Below are 16,230 nucleotides of genomic sequence, written 5' to 3'. Positions count from 1 at the left end.
CCCCACCCATCCTCGCTGTTGAGAATCACATAGAGGCTTAGTACCTGGAAAACGGGCGTTCAATCCTGGCACTGACCACGTGACCTTCAACAAGTCCCCTCTGGCAATGTTCCCTGATGGGTACTTTAGGGTCGGAGTGAGGTGGGCCTCCACGTGTGCAGGGTGGAGAAGGGAAGGGCCCACCTCAATAGACCTGCTGGGCGGGACTGGCAGTGGGCTTCCTCGGCAGGCAGTCCTGTGGGTACCCTTTCAGGTGAGTAGATCTGCCCACAGATTTTCTTGCTCCCATTAATTTATTTTTTGGGGGGTGGGGGGGCTGCCCCTGAAAAAGAAGGGAAGCCTCAGGTGCAAGAGGTGTTTGGCTAAGGGGTGGGGGACACAGGACCACGGAAAGATGTGACCACTTCCGCTCTCCGTCTATCCCCCGGGCTAGTTTTTGAGGCTGTATGGAGAGAGGGGTTATAGACAAAAACTGAAAGTAGTTGTTTCATTTTATTTTCTTGAAATAAAGAGCTTTATGACAGCCTGGACATCAGCAGCTTACTACCTTAAGGCCCAGGTGACAAAATGTGATACAGATTGGAAGGCAAGAGGTCCCCAGTGTGTGGCCCAACCCAGTGGGGCCCAAGGGAAGGCGGCCCTGGGTTGGCCTCTCAGCCTTCTGCACTTTGGAATGCAAGGCACCCGAAGTGGAAGGAGCAGGTGACAAGGGGGCCAGCGGGCGGGGTCGGATTCCCGCCGGGCCTGCTGGGAGAGAAAGCAGCAGCGCCCAGCAGGTGTGGCTCGTTCTGGAACACACCCGAGACACAGTGGGGGTGGGGGTGACTCTGCAATGTACTGAAGTGCCACAGTGGGGTGCACATGGAGGGTGGATCGGCATGCACTCGTGGTCTCATCGGTGCCCATAGGATGGTGGAAGCTGAGAAGTTTCGTCTCCCTGGGGACACTGACAGAAGTTTTAACAAAGGGATGCAGAGGACAAGTTGGAAAGAGTGAGAGAGTAAAACCTCACATTCAGCTGGGAAAGTAACATCGAACTTGGTCTTGAGGGAACAGAAGAACCGAGACACATAGAGAAAGACAGAAGTCAGGTCATTCCGGGTGGAAGAAACGCCTGATCTGGGGACATGAAGATGCTCTGTTCTGAGTAGGGTCATTGTGAAGTTCCTGCAGGAATATTATACACCTCTGAAAGCACGTTTTCTACGGCTTCTCTGGGATTACTATAGCTTCTCTGTTGGCTTGAGGATCACTGCTGGCCTTCTTCTGAGGTAGGAAATGTCCCTAAGGACTGACATGGACATGCTCCGAAGTGTGACTTTATTCCTGGTGTCGGAGATGGGGAAGTTTGTCCTCAGACCCAACAGTCGCCCGGGGAGGGAGTCAGCCTGGCTGGGCTGCGGGGCTATCAAAGGCCCAGGGAAGACAGGCCGGTGGCTGGGGAGGGTGTTGCAGCCCTCTGAGGGGAGAGTGGGCTCCGCGTCAGACGGGTGTGGCCTGGGCTGACCCAGGAGCGCTGGGAGCAGGCTGAGCAGTGGGAGCCCACCCGTGAGTACCTGTGCACCTGCCTCCAGTGTGTCTGTGTCCCTGGGTTCTCCCTTGGGGTTCAGTGATGGCCTTGGAAGGGGGAGTCTCAGCCTGACACAGCTGATAAGAAGAGCCAGAGAGAAGCTGACCATGACTTCCACTTGACACCGAAGAATGGGGGGCGCTGAGGCACTGCTACCAGACCACCCGTGTCCATACAAACTTGCCCAAAGTATAGAGACCATGGCTTGGCCTCACTTCTGCTCCCCGGATCTCTGGTGAGTGTATTTATTTGGTGGAACCAAATTCACCTCCAGAACCCTAACTGCAAGGGAATCTATAAATGTAGGGGTTTTATTATTTTTTTTAATGTTTTTTTTATTCCTTCTGCTTCTGGGTTTGTTTTTATTTTTGTTTGCTGAGGAAGATTTGCCCTGAGCTAACATCTGTGTCAATCTTCCTCTATTTTCTATGTGGGTCACCATCACAGCATGGCCACCAGTGAGTGGTGTAGGTCTGTGCCCGGGAACCAAACCTGGGCTGCTGAAGCAGAGCATGCTGAACTTAACCACTAGGCCACAGGCCAGCTCCTTATAAATATGGTTTTTATCTTTCTCACTTCTAGTGAACAGGAAGGCACATTAGGAAGTGGAGATGGATGCTGACCATCTACTAAGCTGTCGGAAAACCTGCCATGTTACATCTCCATTTTACAGATGGCGACATGGGGCTTAGAGAGGAGGAGCATTTGAAACAGAGTCACCTGCCAGCAACCAGCAAAGCCAGGACTTAAACCGGTGGGGTGCTGGCAAAGGTTTAAAAACTGGTTCTCCACGTATGGTTCCAACATGAATGTTGGCTGAGATTTTTCTGTATGTTAGTGAATAAAACAAAAGTGAAACAACAAAGACATATGTTGGAACTTCACTCTTTCATCAACGACACGAGTGACTGCTGAATCAGATAAAAGTTTTCAAATATGTAGAGAATATTTCCTTAGTTTTTTCTGCTATTCACAATGTAATAACTATGGACACGACACACTTCAGTTTTATCTGCATTGTTAACGTTTTCTCCATTGCTTTCTTCCATCTAGACAATCAACACAACAATAAATCAAGCCATGCTTTATAGTTTTTGCCACTTTCCATGGTGTAAATATTCCCACTGTGGCTGATTTCAAGCCACGAAAGCGACATTATTGAGAAGAGTTGGGAAGAGCTGTGCAGGAGCACACTGCAATACTGTGTTTCCACGTACAGACACAGTAGTTGTAAATAACCTCAGAGTATAGATAATAGTAAAATAGTTAGGGAGTGGTGAGTTTTGAATATTTATTACCTTTTTTTAAAAAAATGATTTATTCAATTATAACTTTATTTAAGTTAATTATTAATAATGGCTGTTCATCAACCGGCTGGCAAAATTCCTGAAAATTTGACAATCAGTTCTTGTGAGGTATACAAGCCAGGCACAGCACATCACTGACTGCAGCCCAGGACCTCTGCCTCAGAAGCTCATGCCTAACCCCACTCGACACAGCCAAGTGCATCGGAGGGCCACAGGTAGTAAGTAGTGGAGTCAAGATTTGAAACTGGCCTGACTCCAAAGCCAAAGTTCTTAACCACTATCATTGGGGTAAAAAATTGTCTCTAGGGGCTGGCCTGGTGGCATAGTGGTTAAGTTCGTGTACTCTGCTTTGGTATCCCAGGGTTCACTGTTTCGAATCCCCAGCGTGGACCTACACACCACTCATCAAGCCGTGCTGCGGTGGCATCCTACATACAAAACAAAGGAAGATTGGTACAGTTGTTAGCTCAGCAACAATCTTCCTCAAGCAAAAAGAGGAAGATTGGCAACAGATGTTTGCTTAGGGCCAATCTTCCTCATGAAAAAAAAGAAGTCTCCAATATTTTTCTTTGACTCTGGAAAGCCCTTCCATTAGCCATTGCTAGGCCTGATGGAAAAGAAGAAGAGAAACAAGGAAGGATGTCTGTCTGAGCTATACTTCCTCGGACCCCAGGCCAAGGGAGAGTCACGGAATCTCAGGCACCGTCAAGCATTGTTCCCTCACTGGAGAGTGGCAGACCTATCCAGGGTCACACACAAAGTCTGGGATTGAGTTGAGACTAGAGCCCAGGTCTCCTCAATCATCCCCAGGCCAAGGTATGTCCACAGCCCATGTGACCTGTGCCTGGTGGGGACTGGCCAACAGGAGCCACCACTGCAGACAGATGAGAACTGGGAAGAAGTTCCATAAGATACACAGATGCAAGAAACAGCCTGAGGCCTGCTGTGTGCCGGTGCCTGGGCAGGGCCCTCTCTGAGGCCTGCCGTTGGGAGGAAGAGCAGCGATGCACCAAACAAGGCCCTGCTCACAAGCTGCACTGTCCAATTCGGTTGCAACTAGCCACATTTGACGGCTTATATTTAAATTAATTAAAATTATGTAAAACTTAAAATCCAGTTCTTTAAGCGTAAGAGCCACATTGCAAGTGCTCAACAGTCACATCTGGTTAGGGGTTCTCATACAGGATTGTGCAGATACAGGACATCTCCATCATCACAGAAAATTCTACTGACAGCACTGGCCCTAGAAGGAAGTCAGATGGAAGAAAAAACGCTTCCGCCTGCTGGAATTGAGCCAGACGCCGAGGAGCGGATCTTGGAGAGCGAAGGCCTTGAAGACCAACCACCTGCAGCAGGGCCCCACCTCGGGCCAGCCCTTCCTCCTTCCCCTCCCAGCCCCAGTGCCAGGCCTGAGCATGTTCTCTTCTTTCTCTCAGGCTGCCTGACCTGACTGAGGCCTGTCTGCGGCCGTGCCCACCACCCGGGGGTGGAGAATGGGACTTGTGGGGACCTGCAAGGAGCTGACCAGGAGCCAGCAATTGTGGAAGTAACTGAGCCTCCTTCAAGCCCCCAGTGACTGTGGCCCAGCCCGGATGGGGCCTGCAGGAGCGGCTGCCCACCTGCCCTCACGCATCCTGCATCCCAAGAGCTTTGACAGACAGAAACCTAACCTTGCAGGAGGGAGCTGGCTGGGGGCTGGAAGCGATTCTGTGTGCCTTTCAGAAACTGCTCTCCTTGTCATGAGGACTGGCCCGGGGAGGGTCAGGGGCTGTGTGTTCGGTAGAGGCATCTTTGATGCAACTCAGAGCCTTTGATGTTGGAAGATGTCCCCAGCCAAGCTCACTGTGTGCTGTTTGCTCTAGGGTTTTCTTTTATTCATCTTCAAATTCATCTCATAAAATTGGTTCTGCACAGGGCAAAAGAAGGAACCCGGCAGAAAAGAAATGCTATATAGTTTATAGGGGAAGGGAAGGGGGGAGCCCACTTGCGACAGGCGGGGAGCAGCTGAGAGGCCTGCCCATCCACTTCCCACTTCAAGGTTTCAGCTCTTGACACATTAAAATCTTAGAATCTTTATAGAAGCCGTGTATACTTCTTGTGGATGGACATAAAATCCTTATGAGATCTTAAAGGAATCCATGTAGAGGCTTCAGAGTATCCTTTTAGAAGCCACATAAAATCCTCATAAAATTCACCAGACTTCTTCTGAAAGCCTAGATCCCACTGACACACACACACACACACACACACTCACTCACACACTCCTGTCCCCTCCAATGGAAAGAGCAAGTCACCTTGAACTCGGCCTCTTTTCCTCAGAGAAAGGCCACTTGACAGATCTCTCTCCCACGTAAATGTGAGGGTTGGAGACACCCACAGCTCAGGATAAGTGGGGACGGCAGCCTTCTGTGGCCTGACCCAGGCAGGCCTCTCTTCAGGTGCTTTGGTCTGCAAACCTGGTCCCTTGAGAAGAAGGAAATCATTTGCATAAGGATCTCAGGGCTTCCAAGAAGAGAAAGGACCCCAAGCCTTTATGAAAACTCTTCAAGGTGGCCTGGGTGCCCTGCTTACTGGAATGTGTGCCCCACAAGGCAGGTGGTTTTGCTGGTGTTACTCATATGTGTCCTGTGCCGGGCACACAGTAGGTTCTCAAGAAATATTTGTTTTGTGAACAAATGAATGAAGGTATGTGAGCAGGAAGGACTCAAAGGGCCTGAAGCATCCACGCCAAGAGGACGGGGCGAACACGAGGCCTGGGCCTGGCCCGGGGCCCTCCAGTGCACTGGGTGGGGATCTGGACAGTGAGGCCTCCTTGCTGGGCAGACAGAGGGAGACCCGGCCGGCGGGGAGAAGCCAGGGAAGAGGTTCTGGAAGCACCTGTCAGGTTTGTCTTGAAGGCAGCTGGTGGCGGTGGCCTGGAACTGCAGAGTCCAGTCTCCAGCCTGTCCTGGGCGTGTGGGCGAGACAGAGCTGAGGATTATGTCCTTGCAGGATCTGGAAGAATTTTCCAGTTTTCAGTTTCTTCCCAAGCACTATGGCTTTCCTTATTCTTCGGAGCTGTGCTTTGTCCGAAGTCCCCACACTCAACCTTCGGGAGCTTTGAGGAGCCACGTGGAGATGGGGTCTCACCCAGCAGGCCTGGCTATGGAGCTCCGGTTGCCAGAGAGGAAAGAGATCCCACCTCTTCCAGGCAGAGAGGGCAAGTCTCCTTTACTGGGAGCCCTGGGCTCTGAGAAGCCCCTTCGGGAAAGCAGCTGGACTCTGGGTGTCTGTCTGTCTGTCCGTCTGTGTGTGGGTGATGGTGCCTCTCCTCTCAGCAGCGTCTTCTGCACACCCCGGCCCAGCCCCAGCTCTGTGCCCTTCCCTGGGCACTGCTGAGGATGGGCAGGAGCCACCCACATTTAGGAGTAAGTTGTTTTAGTCCCACAAGAGCAAAGTAGGCCCTGGACATATGTTTGAAAAAATAAGGAAGGTTGGAAAGAAACAACAACAAAAAATTGAGGCCAGGATGAGCCACTTCTAGGTCAGAATTACTTTTTTTTTTAAAGATTTTATTTTGCCTTTTTTTCTCCCCAGAGCCCTCCAGTACACAGTTGCATATCTTTTAGTTGCGGGTCCTTCTAGCTGTGGCACATGGGACACCGCCTCAACATGGCCTGAGGAACAGTGCCATGTCCGCGCCCAGGATCCGAATTGGCGAATCCACTCGGCCAGGGGGCTGGCCCTTAGCCCAGAACTTCTTTACAGCAAACAACAAACATCCTTCTTCTTCCAATATTTAAATCGGGCGCCTGGACGGGACAGCTAGAACTTGAGTATACAAAGAAACCACGTCCGGGTGGCCCCCAGTGCCTCCCTGCTTACTCGGCCCCTGGCCTCGTGCTCCAGCATGGCCTCTGGGCAGCAGGGAGCAGAGGGCTGGCCTTCCTGGGAGATTCGGTCACCAGATGTAATCTCAGCAGCAGCGGGAGAAGAACCATCGGAGGAGAAGGCAGAAGCAAGTGGGGCCTCGGGCGCAGCTTGAGTTGGGGCTGTGTGTTTCGGCACTGGGCAGCCTTGGGAGGTTTTTGAGCAGGAGAATGACTTTTCAGACACATGCACTGGAAGTGTTCTGTTTAAGGAAACCAAATGCTCCTGTGTGTGTGGCTCAGTCCTGGTTTTCCTGGGCAGCCGCGATTTATGCCTGCTATCCCCATGTACTCCCTGTTATACCCTCAAAAGTATCCTGGTTTTACTTACTGGATATTTTATGATATTAAGGAATTATTTTTAATATTTTAAGCTAGGATCATAGCATTGTGTTTACGTTAAAAACAAAAAGAGTTCTTATCTTTTAGAGCTATATACTTCAATATTTACAGAGGAACGTTGTCTGAGGTTTGCTTCCAAATAACCTGAGGGGCCGGATGGCAGCAGGGAGTGAGTGGGTGGGAGGACAGATGAAACAAGACTGACTGAGTTCATGATTGTTGAGGTTTGGTGTGGATACATGGGGGTTTGTTACACTGGTCTCTTTATTTTTATACTTGTTGGAAATTTTCTGACATAAAAAGTTTAAAAGAAAGTGTCCCAGATTGGACAATATATATGGTCATTCTATTCAATCACCAGGAGGGATTTTTGTCCCCAGGGGACAGTTGGCAGTGTCTGGAGACGTTTGGGGTTGTCACAACTCGGGGTAGGGATGTGTGCTACTGTCATCTCGTGGATACAGGCCAAGGATGCTGCTAAATGTGAAAGCGCACATGGCAGCCGCCATGACAAAGCATCATCTGGCCCAAAGTGTCAGTAGTGCTGAGGCCCAGGAACCCGGGCTAGGGGAACTTTCCGCAATTTGCCTTAAAGCATCACTATGGGACCAGGAGGGATGGTGTGTGTGTGTGTGAGTTCATGGTGATTAATGCTCTAGGAGTGATTAGTTAACACTGAAAGGAATTCACTGTCTAGGAGTGGCTAGCAAGGGCTTCAAATATAGTTATCTAAATCTGCTCCCCAAAATTCATTCGTTAGCATAAAAGGCGTTCTGGATAATTTGTCATTGGTGCGGTAAGTCATGTTCAAGAAATGTGTTTGGCTAGAAAGACGGTACAGGCACTTCGATCTTTGCTTGCACAAGATAGAAGAATCCAACATCTTGGATGCCCAGCACACATGGACTAGTACTCTGGGTCTGTTCCCGTTTGGTTCTGGGCCCCAAACATCCCCAAACTCTGAGAGGAGCCTCTGTCTCCCGGTCCAACCAAACGGGGCCTGGTCCTGTCTACCAAACATAAACTTGTCTTTGGGGCACTGAACCGTTCATGCAAGTGTTTGTTGGCACACCTAGGGACACAGAAAAGGGACACCCCCAAGCTTAGTGGAGGGGGTCAAATGACTGTTTTTATGCCTACTTGCTATTAAAAATATGTCATTGTGGTAGAATCTGATCTGAAATTTGCTTTCATTGTAACATACTTCCTTGTAACAAGAGTGTCACCTGAAGACTCATAGCCCCCACCTACTCCTTGGGGACACCAGTGTTCACCTAAGAATCTGATAATCACTGAACGGCCATTTTGGCTGAGATCAGGAGGATAATGCTGGTGGTGTGTGAGGAGGATATATTAGAGAGAAGACTAGACCTTTCATTTCCTTCAGGATCTTTCTAACATCTTCCACGTACTTCCCTAGCACCAACACCATGTATCACACCTCTTCCCACCTGACTCCGGTCTCACAAATGTCACCCAACGCCTACATCTGTGGCTTCAGCTAGGCCAGGAATGGTCTCTTTGTGCCCAGGGCCTCCAAGGCATAAAGGCATAACAGAAAACATGCCGGAGAGCTCCGTGGCCTGAGTCTGGCCTCTGGGGCTGGAATTCGTCATGGCGGCCAAGATTGCTTTTCAGCTTCCTTTCATCTGCCTCCAGCTGCAGCCAGGCAGGAAGAGGCTGCCTCGGTGTCCTAGAAAGCCGGGGTCCTGGCTGCTCAGTGCCACACTTCCTGCCCAGAGCTGGGCTCCCTGGTCACAGGCAGTGACCAAGTACTTAAGGGCAGGCGGACTGCCAGTGAACAACGAGAGTGGCTAGGGGGGCCACTCAGGAAGCCTTATTTTCAGTTGTCAACAGCTCAGAGGAAACAAGCTTATCAGAGCCTATTCTGAGAGCTTATTTGGCTGGAGAGAGGTGGACAGGGTGGGAGCTCTGAGCGTTTGAGTTGGAGAAGGGGTGGGCACCGCAGGAGAAGAATGCCATCACACCGAGGGAGGCGGGAAGATCCAGAGAGAGCTTTCTAGAGCTGTCATCAGATGAACTCCACTCATTCCACCATTCTGAGGAGGGGCATTGCCGCCCTAGCCAGCCCTAAACACACATGCACATGTGCCTGCGTGCACACATGTGTGAGTACACACTCACACACACACATGCATCCAGACGTCCCTGGGCTGCATTAGTTAGCCTCATGGCTCTTTCTTTCCCAAGGTCTCAGATTACATGTCTGACATGGACTTTTCCTAGCTGCTAATCCCACGGTGCGCTGGCTCCCATGGGGCCCCAAAAATGCTTCCACCAACCCAGGGGCAAGCTCTGTGGCTCCCAGGACTCTCCCTCAAGGTGCGCCTCTGAAATTGACAGAAGAGCTCCTGCAGGGGGCCGGGACTCTCCCTGCAGGCATGTGCTCCTTTGCCAGGGTCACTTAGCGGGAACCCCTGGCACAATCCCTTGCAGCTGCCTTTGCCTCCATCACAGCCTGCAGCTGTGCCATGAGGAGGCTTGGGGTGGGAGGGAGAAGGGCTTCTAGGCCCCCCACAATCTTGACAGCTCTCCTTCCCCCAAACCATGCCAAATCAACATACACTGCAAAAAAACCCCAAAAGCCAGTATGCTGCTTCAAGGCCATTTTCCCACGAGCTAGCACCCAGACCCTGCCTGTCTAGGGGTTCTGGGGCCCCCCAGATCCCAGCCCGCAGTGGTGCTGGGATTCTGAAGGACTTGTGCATGGGTCTTCCTGTCTCCTCATCCATCTGGGGTTCTCTGAGCACACAGGCTGGGCTGGGCGTTGTTGATCTCTGTCTTTCTCACAGCAGAACTCGGCCCAGAAGCCCCTCATCCCATCCCCACCCCTGCCCCATGCTCAGAGGATGTCAACGCGTGTGGGCAGAAGTTAATTGCCTGACAAGTTCGGATCTGCATCTTTGATCTGCAAATGGGGCAGTGATGGGTAGTGGAGAGAAATGGGGAATCAGACTTGAATCCTGGCTTTGTCACTTACAGCGTGTGACCTTGGGCAGTTGCTTTACTCCCCTGAGCCTGGGTATCCTCGTCTGGGAAATGGGGACACTTATAGCTAACTCACAAGGGACCACATGAGGGGTGATTGCACAACATGCACAAACAACCCAGCCCAGCGCCTGGTGGATATTAGCTGAGCCCGGTGATGAGTGTCTTGGTCTTGGTTCCAGGCACTGGGGTTTCTGTTATTAGCATAGTGAGCACTTTATATATAGCCTAACCTCACAATAGTCCTTTGAGGAAAGTGTCATCATCAACAACAATAATCACTTTTTATAGCCCAGTAAACTGAGGCACAGAGAGATTAGAGGCTTGGCCAAGGTCACACAGCTGGTAAGTGGCAGAGCTGTGGTTTGAACCAAGGCATATGGGCGTTGGTGCCCGCCCTCCTAGCTCCGCCACTGAACTGCTCTGAGCTCACTCTATCTAAGAGAGGAAATCGACAAAGGGACATTCTTTGATGCCCTCAAAAATATTTGCTGAGCATCCTATGAAGAATTAAGAGAAGTGGTCTCAGCCCCACCGTAGGATGCTCACTGTGGGGTCCTGGGGAACGGCTCCAGCCCCAGGGCCTGCTGGGGGAGATTTGCTGAGACCTGGCAGAGGCTGCCCTGCCCGTCACGTCTTCCTCCGCAGCCCGCTCCCCTGCCAGGGTGTTTGAACAATGATTAACTGCAGCGGGCAGGCTGGTGCAGGCCAGGATGGGCACGGCAAGTGAGCTCACCCCTTGCACAACTATGTCGCCGCCTGCCCAGCTCAGGGGCAACCCAGAGGGGCAGGGCCAGGCAGACTCCCAGAAGCTGGAAAAACAGCCCTGGGAAGGACATGGGACAGACTGGCTGGATGTAAAGACGTGATCACTACTGCATTCTGCCCTCTTTCAGTCCCCCAGCTCGTGGAGCCTCTTCTGGGGGCTCCAGTGCACCCCAGCAGCAGATTATGGAGCCCCCATGCTGGGTGGGATCAGCCTTGCTGGAGATGTTCCTCAAACAGTGCCACCTGAGCCTGCCCCCTCTGCTCCAGCCACAGAATATCACAGCCCAGATTGGACTGGAGGAGGCAGGAGCTCGCCCTGGGCCCCCAGCTCTTCTCCAGGCCTGTGGCAGACAGGGAGCCACACAGCTCACTCCTCTGTGCCTCCCTCCCCCAGTCCTTGCTACTCCAGGAAGCACAGGCACATGCATGTTCCAGGAATGGGTACGCCCACACACACACCAGCCCCCAGGCCCCTTCCCTGGAGTACCCCGCTTCCTGGAGTGGTGGTGGTAGTGAACTCACATTCAGACTGGCCCAAATCTGCCTCCAGACTCACCGCTGTCCCCACTCCCTGGCACTCCAGGCTGGCCAGCGGCTGGGCCTCTTTGTTGAATGGATACTGAAGTCCTTTGTCCTAAATAAACTCTGCGTCCCTTTCAGGTCTGGCTTCACTGCTCCAAAAGTCTGGAGAGGGTTGGGATGTGTGGGTGGGAGGGGGATGGGGGAGTGAAAGACAATTTTCTCTGAAGGTGGAATGGGGCAGAGGGTGCCACAGATAGGGTCGACCCTCTCCCTGCCCCCACTCCTGTTCCTTAATATGCCAGCAAGGCCAGTCCCTGCTGGTCTGACAAGGAGTCTTAGCTGATCTGAGGTGTCAGTCAACTTTGCAGGGTGCCCCCTCAAAGAACCGCCCCCCACCCCCCCGGACAGTCCCCAGGAGTCTGGGTGCTAAGGAAGGCCTGGGTCTGGGCCTGCTCCCAACCAAGGGACATTGTGACCCAAGGCTTCCTACAGGCTTTCAGCAACAAACAAAGGGTGGGCTCCTCCTGACTGAGAAGGTGGCCCCTGTTTTTTCCCACATTCACCGGCCCCAACCTCAGGGACCCCAAGTTCTTGGCCATGTACTTGGGGTACCACATCATGTCTATTCTCTCATAGGACCCCCCACCCCAACCTGCACTGAGGAGACCTGGGTCTCATCCTCTCATGGTCATGTCAGATGCCCACCCAGAACCCCCTCCTGCCATCTGATAGCAAATTCGCTTGTTTGCTGAGCACCAGCTCTGGGCATGAAGAGAAGAGAACGTGCTCGCTGCCCTCAGGGGCGTGTGACCTCGTGGGGGAACAAATAGCAGAGAACAGTGAGAAGTTCCACGACGGAGGCCTGTCCCGGCTTCGGTGATGATGAACTCTGGTGCCTAAACAGCACCTTCTGGATTGTATGCCAGGACCCGTTCCAAGCAGGCATGTGAATTTACTTATTTTTATCACATGGGCTTCACAGAGAGATATGACGTAGATAATTTCATGACCCCTGTTGCAACCAATGAGGGAAAAACCAAGGTACAGAGAAATGGAGTAACTTGCCTAAGGATGTCAGTACAGTAGCAAGACCAGGATTCGAACCCGGGCACCTCTGCTCTTGGCCACCATGCTCTGCTGCCTTTGAAACAACTCAGGTAAGAAAGGGAGGGCCAGGGTAGCTTCCTAGACCAGATGGTGGCAGAGCTGGTCCTCAGGGGTGAATGGAGTTGGTCAGAGAAGCAGCAGGGGCAAGCCAGACGGAGGAAAGAGGGTCTGTGAGGCTGGGAGACGCTGACAGTGAGGAGAAGCCGGGGACAGGGGTCCAGGTACCCCCATGCCCCTGTATGGTTCCAATCTCCCATATTGAGCACATAGTCACTTATTACAGGTGAAATTTAAACACACACACAAACACAGTGAAGACTGAGGAGCGGGTAAAAAGCAAGACCCTTAAACAGGAATTGGCAAACTTTTCCCATAAAAGGCCAGATGGTAAATATTTGAGGCTTTGCAGGCCTTCCTTTTTCTGTCACAACTACTCAGCCCTGCCACTGGAGCCCCAAAGCAGCCACAGACAGTCTGTGAACAAACGGGCGTGGCTGCGTGCCAATAAAACTTTATTTACAGACAGTGAAAGGTCACATGATTTTCACGTGTCACAAAATCTTATTCTCTCAAATGTTTCAATCGTTTAAAATGTAAAAAGGATTTTTAGCTCACAGGCTGTGCAAAACCGGCGGCTAGGGGAGTGATTGGCTGGGCGGCACCTTGCTGGCCCCTGCCCTGAGGGCACGGAGAGTGAGAGCTTCAGAGAACTAGGTGTGCAGATTGGCTGGAGCCCAGGAGCCCCAGGAGTGAGGAGCAGGACTGGCCAAGACTGGAGGAGGCTGGGCCCACTGCCCAGGGGGCCTCAGGGGCCCTGAGAGGAGGCATTGTCACAGCAGGGTCAGCCCCAGGCTCAGGCTCCAGGGTCACCAGGCCCTGGCTGTGAGACCCAAGCAGTTGCTTTTCTGAGCTTCAGGTGCTTCAGCTGTAAAATGGGACACTGGCATTGACCTTGAAAGTCCTGAGGAAGAGGCCAGCTGTAGCAGAGGAGGGGTGGGGGGCGGGGGAGGAGGCGTTATTAACTCATGCAATTGTTTTGGTTATTCTCAGGGTTTTAGGCTGGAAGCTGTTCAGATATGGGTTGCAGAAACATCTCCCTGGCTTTCTTCCATGGGGAGAACAGAGCGGCAAATGTGTGAACACCTTCCTTTTGGCCTCCAGATCCACCTTCCACCCATCTCCCCACTGCCCTGTGCTGGGAAGACCAATTGATGCTGTGTGGACAGCATCACCGGGCTCCTCCGCCCTCCCGCTGCTAGACAGACTTAGCCAATGGGGAGCCCCAGCAGGAGGTGGAGGGAGAGAGGAGAGTGAGGGTCAGGGCTTTAACTGCCCGCTGCCTTCCTACAGCTGCTGCATCCTTAGGGAAAGCCACAGCACTAGGCCCAGCTTACCTCGCTAGTTCTAGTGGTCTCCCTACCCCTTGCCCACTTCTTTGCAAAGTCTTCTCAACTTCTCCTAATTTGAGTGCAACCTGGCTGATTGATTCAAAGAGAGTGAGACCGGAGAGAAATCCCACTTAGGAGACCATCGCTGTAGTCTTGATGAAGGGAGTGAAGCAGCAAACCAGGACAGTCAGTGGTAGTGAGGCAGAAGGAAGAGCTGGGACGGGGACATATTTAGAAGCTAAACAGGTTGAATGAGGAGCATGAGGGAGAAGGAGGAATCTCCAGGATGAGTTGCATTTCTGGCTTGGGTAACTGGAAGGATGGAGATGCTGAGAGAGGATGGGGGAGGGGGAGGCAGGTCTTTGGAATGGAAATGAGGACGTGGTGCCCGCAGGACAGCCAGGCGACTCAGCGCACAGGTGTACCCCAGCCTTCCTGCAGCCCTGATTTTCTCCCCGACCTTTGGCTACAACCTACCCAGTTTTCCCATGGTAGGAACGGCCTGGGAGCCTTGGAGAGCGGTCATTGCATAAATGGTTGCTGGCCTTTTCCTTCCACTTCAGAAGCATGGAGAAGGCCGTCAGATGCATGAACTTAGCTGCAAGGAGTGATGGGGGCATGCCAGGGCCCCCAGGAGAGGTCGGGGAGGACTCCATCCCCAGTGGGGCCACGGGTTAAACAAAGCCAGAGCAGCCAGCCGTGACATCGATAGGGGATGCTTTTGCCCATCAGCCGGGGCTGCTGAATGTGATAAGGCATCTCCATCTGGGGGATATTTGGTTTGAATCTTCATTTTAACCTCCCATCTCTTGTGGCTTGCAGAGGGCAGGAGGTCGTGTCCAGGGTTTCTTCCAGGTGGGTCCTGGTGTTGGGGCAAAACTACACATAGGGGTGGGTAGAGGAATCACGCCTTCAGACCTCTCCAGGGCTTCATCTCCTTCCTAACCCGACTGCCTTCTGATTGCATTGTCCTTCCGAAAACAAACACTTGATTGAATATTTCTCAATTGAGTCACTGTTCAGTCTGCCTTCTCTCAAGAAATCAAACACTTTCTGGCTTTGCCTCTTCATCACTCTGACCACAGTCATGCTTTACCCTGTCCTGGACGGGCATTCAGGCTTTTTGGCTCACTCTCACCCACAGAACACCAGACAGTTAGTCTTATCCTATATTCACTGCCGTTGAGGGGGCGGTAGTTGGCACAATGCCCCTCTCCATTTGCCCACGATGAATTGCCACATCTTCTCCTGAGAGGCTGGCCTGCCTTCAAGCCCCTCTCCTCCTCCCCCTCTAGCCCCATCCACAGGTCTGGTGTTTGTTAACGTCTAGTCAAGGCCTGATTCAGCCACATTGCTTCACAAGCAGCCCAGCAGGCAGCCAGCTAATGCTTTGGGTAACCCAAGTCTGACCAACTGGTTGGTCAACTCAGATGGTCACACAGCTAACAGGAACAGCTGGGTGGACTTCAGCCTTGGGAGGCTGAGGCAGGGCCCATGAAACAGCCCCTTCCTCTGACTCACCAGGTGATGCTGAAACCGTGAAAAGCTCAGGAAGACCTCTTTTCCCAGAGAGGCTTCCTGGAGCCGCCACTGGGCCTGGGACCTCTCCTCACTGTGGCCCAGCAATTGCTCTTGGTCTGTGCAGAGTGTAGGGTGTGTTAGTCAGCTGAGCACCGCTATCTGGATCTTTCTTTGACATATTGGAGACTGCTGAGGATTCGGGCTTTCCAGAAGACCCATTAGGTGATCAGCTATTGAACCTACACCTTGTTGGACATGAAGTAATTAAATTAGAATTCTAGCGTTGCAGTTGTGGGGGTCAGGGTGGAGGATGGAATGTAATGATGCTATACATTCCATTCCAGGGTATCCATGTTTCTACCAACCCATTTTTAGCTCAGACTCCACAAAGGAATTGGGTCTTCTTCACAAAATTCCCCCATTAACACTGGGATGCGCCCCACAGACTGTAGGCCCCAGGCTCAGATTAGAACTGCGGGCCCCACATCACATAACAGAACAGCCAGGGTATTGCAGAATGAGAAGGATGCAAAGTCTCCATAGAGATCAGTCAGCAGAGGTTTTGCTGAATGCAAAGCTTGGACATCCCAGCCCAGACAAGATGGTGTTAACGAGAGCACTGAGGATGAGAATCAGCCACGCTGACTAAGGCTTCTCGAAGGCTCCTTGATGTGGAGAGAGTAGAGACTGAAAGGAGCCCACTGCCCATCCCTCGTGGTCCAGGTCATATAAGGAAGGGTGACACAGGAGTCCTATAGAGAGTGGGCTTGCTCGGCCCTTCTCAGGGA

The 16,230-nt window shown here is 52.2% G+C and overlaps 1 long non-coding RNA gene across 1 annotated transcript; it reads left to right on the top strand.

Moving 5' to 3' along the window:
• The first annotated feature begins 769 nt into the window (after nt 1-769).
• On the top strand, nt 770-4,304 carry LOC139045559 (uncharacterized). Its single transcript, XR_011504173.1, has 3 exons — nt 770-1,271; nt 1,611-1,805; nt 2,153-4,304. It is a non-coding gene; the product is annotated as an uncharacterized lncRNA (long non-coding RNA).
• Nucleotides 4,305-16,230: the final 11,926 nt, after the last annotated feature.

This window comes from Equus asinus, chromosome 6, assembly GCF_041296235.1.
Source record: "Equus asinus isolate D_3611 breed Donkey chromosome 6, EquAss-T2T_v2, whole genome shotgun sequence".
In the NCBI taxonomy this organism is placed as follows: domain Eukaryota; kingdom Metazoa; phylum Chordata; class Mammalia; order Perissodactyla; family Equidae; genus Equus; species Equus asinus.
This window is presented reverse-complemented; position numbering and strand designations above follow the sequence as displayed.